This window comes from Micropterus dolomieu, unplaced genomic scaffold (assembly GCF_021292245.1).
Source record: "Micropterus dolomieu isolate WLL.071019.BEF.003 ecotype Adirondacks unplaced genomic scaffold, ASM2129224v1 contig_8815, whole genome shotgun sequence".
NCBI lineage: Eukaryota > Metazoa > Chordata > Actinopteri > Centrarchiformes > Centrarchidae > Micropterus > Micropterus dolomieu.
In genome coordinates, this window is record NW_025737801.1 from 1 (window position 1) to 5,839 (window position 5,839).

General features: G+C 43.0%; 1 long non-coding RNA gene across 1 annotated transcript; it reads right to left on the bottom strand.

The window, feature by feature from the left end:
* Positions 1 to 437: 437 nt before the first annotated feature.
* Positions 438 to 5,839, bottom strand: LOC123965181. Its single transcript, XR_006823644.1, has 4 exons — positions 5,755 to 5,839; positions 1,759 to 1,854; positions 1,614 to 1,659; positions 438 to 517 (listed from the first exon to the last, which is right to left on the bottom strand). It is a non-coding gene; the product is annotated as an uncharacterized LOC123965181 (long non-coding RNA).

Below are 5,839 nucleotides of genomic sequence, written 5' to 3' on the forward strand. Positions count from 1 at the left end.
GAGCTTAAAATTCGAGTTGCCAGGCGACAACCTCGGAACCTGAATGATTTGGAGGCTGTCTGCAGGGAGGAGTGGGCCAACATCCCTGCCGAAATGTGCACAAACCTTGTCACCAACTATAAAAACCGTTTGACATCTGTGCTGGCCAATAATGGCTTTTCTACAAAATATTAACATGCTGTTTGTCCAGGGGGTCAAATACTTGTTTTTCCTCATCAGATGGTTATCAATTTTTATAAATTCATATGATGTGATTTTCTGGAATTTTCTTTGGGATTCTGTCTTTCACTGTTAGAATGTACATATGATTAAAATTGTAGATTGTTGCATTCTTTGTAAGTGGGCAAACCTGCAAAATCAGCAAGGGGTCAAATACTTTTTTTCCCCCACTGTATATACAGGGGGTGTGTGTGTGCGCGCGCGCGCGCGTGTGTTACCTTTGCAGTAAGTTCCATTGCCTTCATATCCAGCTACACACAAGCACACAGCAGCTGAACCATCTGGTCCTGTTATACAGCTGCAGTAGAGGACAAACTGTTCAATACACATTTCTACTGAACCTGAGAGCAGCGGTCATCTGTGGCCATTTTTTAAGATAATCAGTACAGCAAATACCATGTGCAGACCCACACCAACAATGACCTGATCTAAGTATTGTCTGTGTATCCAAAGCCTGATATATATTATTCTTCTGTGCCACAGAGCTGTTGCACTGACCTGTCGGTGTCACAGTAATTTTGTGTTTCCTGTAATTCAATCAACTTTGGACAGCTAATGTAAAGTAATAAGTCAACTACATTAGTTGAAATGTTGTACCTACTCATCTTGCAAGTGTGTTGGCATCACATTGTACATTTTACATTTGATTTACTTGTTTAAAAGATTTACAACAGCCTTCATATAAAGTTTTTAAAATTACAGGTAGATTTTGATGCCTAATAATAGCAGCTGATGACAAAACCTGTTTGAGTCAGTTAAACAAAGTTTAATTAGATTTATTGAAAATGTTTTTAAAAATTGTTTTAATGTTATGTTCAGTGATTTCACTGAACACATTTGACTGCTAGTGACTTTTTGAGCAGCACTTCCAGTGTTTTATATATTAAAAACACCTTTCAATATAATCCATCCAGTACAACACTAACACACACAACGACCCTAATAATAAACATAAAAGTAGAATTTTCACCTCATTGTAGAACAAGATTAAACACAAACTTTGTAAAAATATAATTTATGACTGACTTGGATTGCATTAGATTGTACAAGTGTACCTAATAAAGTGACCAGTGAGTGTAAGCACTGTACTTAGATCATTCTTTTTGTAATAACAGTAGTCAAATGTTTTTCCTGTCTGCACAACGCATGGTGGCAGTTAGCTCTCAGTTACCATCATCAACGTATTTTTATGTTTCAGTGTTTGTGTGGGATGATGTCATTCCCCTAATCAAGGGTATAATAATTATCACACTACAAAATAGTAAACAGTAAATTATTTCAGACAGCCAGGCAGGGTTTTTTGTCCCAGTGTATTCTCTGTAAATATACAGCGTCTCCAATCCAGATCACACACTTACATACATATTAGCTGTAGACATAACAGGAGGACTTACTTGGCGTTCTCATCACACACACCTCCACAGGCGTCGTCCTTGATCTCTGAGACACACACACAAAGATTTCAAGTGATAACAATTTAGAGAAAATACTGAGTGGTGTTACAATTTCACTGTGCGCTTATATGTATGTTTGTCTTACCTACAGAGCAGGAAGCTCCTTTCCAACCTTTATAGCACACACACCTGCCACTTCCTGCAAGACCGTCCTCACACTTTCCATGGTCACACACACACTCTGCAACACACACACACACAGGTTAACTGTGGCAGCATGTCTCCTTGGTGGTTTAAAAATGACTCATCTCGTCATAGGCTACTTAGCATCATCGGTTAGCATCACAGCTTTGTTAGTGCTGATTATTAGCCTTGCTGGTTCGTTAAAAGTTGTAGGTTTGTAAGCATTGTAATTTTCATGCATGTGCTAGCATGATAGGATTGTTAGATCCACAGGTTTTGTTAGCCCTGCTAGTTTGGTAGCATTGCAGGGTTATTTGCGCCAAGTGTTTGTTGGTATAGGTTAAGTCTCTCGGGTTTGTTTACATTGTAGGTTTATTAACCTCACTTGTTTCACAGAAGAAGTTTCACAGCTTTGTTAAGTGTTGTAGGTTTATCAGCTGCTTGGGTTTGTTAATCTCTCAGGTTTGTAAACCTCCAACAGTAAGACTGTGTCACACGAGAGTCAGTTTCGATAGGAGATTCCAGCCAGAAAAGGGACCTACAGGAATCTAGTCAACACTTTCCAACGAAAGACCAGATTTTATAATTAGACCTTAAAATTGGGCCCCATCCACATTACAATGTTTTAAAACGTGGACTTTTTGCTACGTTTGCACCTCCCATCCAGAATAAAAAGGCAAAAACAAAGACCTAAATGGATGGCGCTGTCTATAGCTGCCTCGGAGTTAGGTGTGCTTTGTTTTGTTTTTGTGTGTTTTCAGCTGTGATTCCCGGTGCTCTTTCACCAGAGAAGAGCTCATGAACATCAGGGAACAACTCCAGCGGATTTATTTCCCACTTTTCTCGCGCTATCAGTGGAATTATTGGACATTTTGGTGAAGGGCTCTCTCGTTAATGTTGTATGTAAAGGGAAACAAGCTGGGTCGCTCATGCGCCTCCACCAGCAGGGACTCCGCACACCGCTACTGGCAATATTTCTCTCCAACATGCGCTCACTGTGCAATAAACTGGACGAACTTCAGCTACTGGTGGGGAAAAACAGAGACTTTTATTCATCTTCTGTTCTGTGCTTCACAGAGTCGCGGCTGTGTGGATCAATACCAGACTCCGTGCTGCAGCTGGCTGGCTTCCAACTCTACAGAGCGGATCGCGACACAGAACTCTCCAGCAAAACAAAAAGTGGAGGTATGTGTTTTTATATTAACAATGGCTGGTGTACTAACGTGACAGTGACTCAGCAGCACTGCAGCAATTCAGCAACAGCAATTCCTAATCTGGAATTTTAATTCATAAACTGTAAACTGTTGTACTCCCCCCGTGAGTTTGCTTCATTCATTCTGGTTGGTGTTTACATTCTGCCGCACGCCAACGTGCACAACGCATGGCGCACGCTGGCCGACCAGATACTGTGTGTGGAGCAGACAAACCCAGACTCCCTTGTCATTGTTCTTGGTGACTTTAACAAAGGAAACCTCTGCCAAGAACTCCCCAAATACAGAGAGTTTATTAAGTGTCCAACCAGAGAGGGGAACACTTTGGATCACTGTTACACCACAGTTAGCAGTACCTCTCACGCCGTTACACGCGCTCCACTGGGACACTCTGATCATGTCATGGTCCACCTGATTCCTGCTTAGAGACAGAAATTAAAACTCTGCAAACCTGTAGTGAGGACATGGCCCAGTGAAGCCGTAGAGGATCTTCAGGCGTGTTTGGACTGCACTGACTGGGATGTTTTCAGGACTGCTACCAACAATCTGGATGAGTTTACTGAGGCTGTGACATCCTACATCATCTTCGTTGAGGACAAATGTATACCAACACGCACCAGGGTGAGTTATAACAATGACAAACCCTGGTTCACAGCTAAGCTCAGACAGCTGAGGTTGGAAAAGGAAGAGGTGTTTAGGAGTGGAGACCGGTCCAGGTTTAAGGAGTCAAAGTACAGGTTTAGCAATGCGGTGCGAGATGATAAACAGCTGTACGCAGAGAGACTACAACACCGGTTCTCAAGGAATGACTCTGCTTCTGTCTGGAGAGGATTCAGACAGATCACCAGCTACAAACCTAAATTCCCCAACTCCATGAATGACTCACGCCTTGCCAACGAGCTAAACCAGTTTTACTGTCGCTTTGAAAGACAATGGGACAGACCTGACACCGTCCCCCATCCCACCACTGACCGGCCACAGTCCACCATCTCATCCCCCTCCTCCTCCCCCTCTCTTACCATCCTAGAGAAGGACGTCAACAGATTGTTCAAGAGGCAGAAACCTCGCAAAGCAGCGGGGCCGGACTCTGTCTCCCCATCCACCCTGAAGTACTGTGCTGATCAGCTGTTTCCGGTGTTCACAGACATTTTTAACACCTCACTGGAGTCATGCCATGTGCCAGCATGCTTCAAAGCCTCCACCATCACCCCTATCCCCACAAAAACAAGGACCACGGGACTAAACGACTACAGACCCGTCGCCCTGACCTCTATGGTAATGAAGTCTTTTGACCCTTGTCCCACTTAAATCCTCATAGACCCACTACTGGACCCCCTGCAGTTGAACCACTGCTGAAGTTCAGCCTGCCAAAGACAATAATGGTGCACTTCTACACCGCCATCATTGAATCCATCCTCACCTCCTCCATCACCATCTGGTACGCTGCTGCAACTGCCAGGGACAAGGGCAGGCTGCAGCGTATCATTCGCTCTGCAGAGAAGGTGATTGGCTGCAATCTTCCATCACTTCAGGACCTGTACGCCTCAGGACTCTGAGGTGAGCAGGAAAGATTGCAGCTGACGCCTCCCATCCCGGCCATAATTTGTTGTTAATTGTAAATTGTTGTTGTTCCATTGTTTTTTGTTTTTTTTATATTGTAAGTTATATTATTTATATTATTCCTTGTATGTGTAAAACACTACTTGGCAATAAAGCTCCTTCTGATTCTGATTCACTGCCGACCCCGTTTTTTGTTTTAAAACTCCGGGTAGTGTACCCGGACGGGCAAAAACAGAGGACTTTAAAAATGATGACGCAGACGCTCACTTTTCCCTGATTGGGTCTTATAAGTCATGCAAAGCAGAATTACAATGTTACTGACTGAGTTTTTGATTTGGTATTATTATTAAAATATTTTGTACTGTGCAAATATAGCCTGTGCATGTTGCCTTATTTACTTTGCAATGAATACCAGTCTGTTCTCCTCGCCACAGCCCCTTTAAACTCCTGTGTTACACTCAGCAAATGTTTCAGGTCATTATTGGTCCATGAAAAAAAAAACTCTGGTGTGGTTCTTCGTCTGTATTTCGTTATTCTTATACGGAATAGACTATCTGCTTCATGTTTACACCGGCACGCACATGCCTAGTGTACGGCCACTAGATGTGTCACACACATTCATACGCTGGCGGAATAGCCGCCAGGGGCAAATCGGGGTTCAGTATCTTGCCCAAGGACACTTCGACACGCAACCAGGGGGAGCCAGGGATTGCCGCCCCATGGAGATCGTATTCATTTTAAAACTGTTTTTAAACAAAAACTGAGTAGTGTGGATGGGGCCCAAGTTAAATGTAAGTGCAATTTGCACACTTTCCCACCTGAACTATGTCCTTCTATTGTTTTTCCTCCCTTCCAGAATTTAATGTTATCCTGATTCATTTTTCTTTTAGTTTCTATATTTTCTATGACTTCATACAGACAGTATTACTATCTACTATCAGTCTGAGAAGCAGAAACATGTTTCTGAGGTTTTCTGTCCATATTTTAAGATAAATTAGTACCACTAGTGAACAACTCATTGTATTACCAAAGATTACAAGCAATTATGTTGCGAGCATTTAACAACTATAGGTCCCATGAGGCTTGGATAGAGCTTCACGAAGTGTGTTCTTTGTTGGTCAGTCTGAATAAGTAATGCCTCCTGTCAGTTCGGCAGTGTTTCTGTCAGGTGTGTGTGTGTTCCTCACTGGAGGTACAGTTGACGCCGTAACGTCCTGGCTCACAGTCCTCGCACGCCGTGCCATGGAAACCCTCGAAGCAACGGCACTCCCC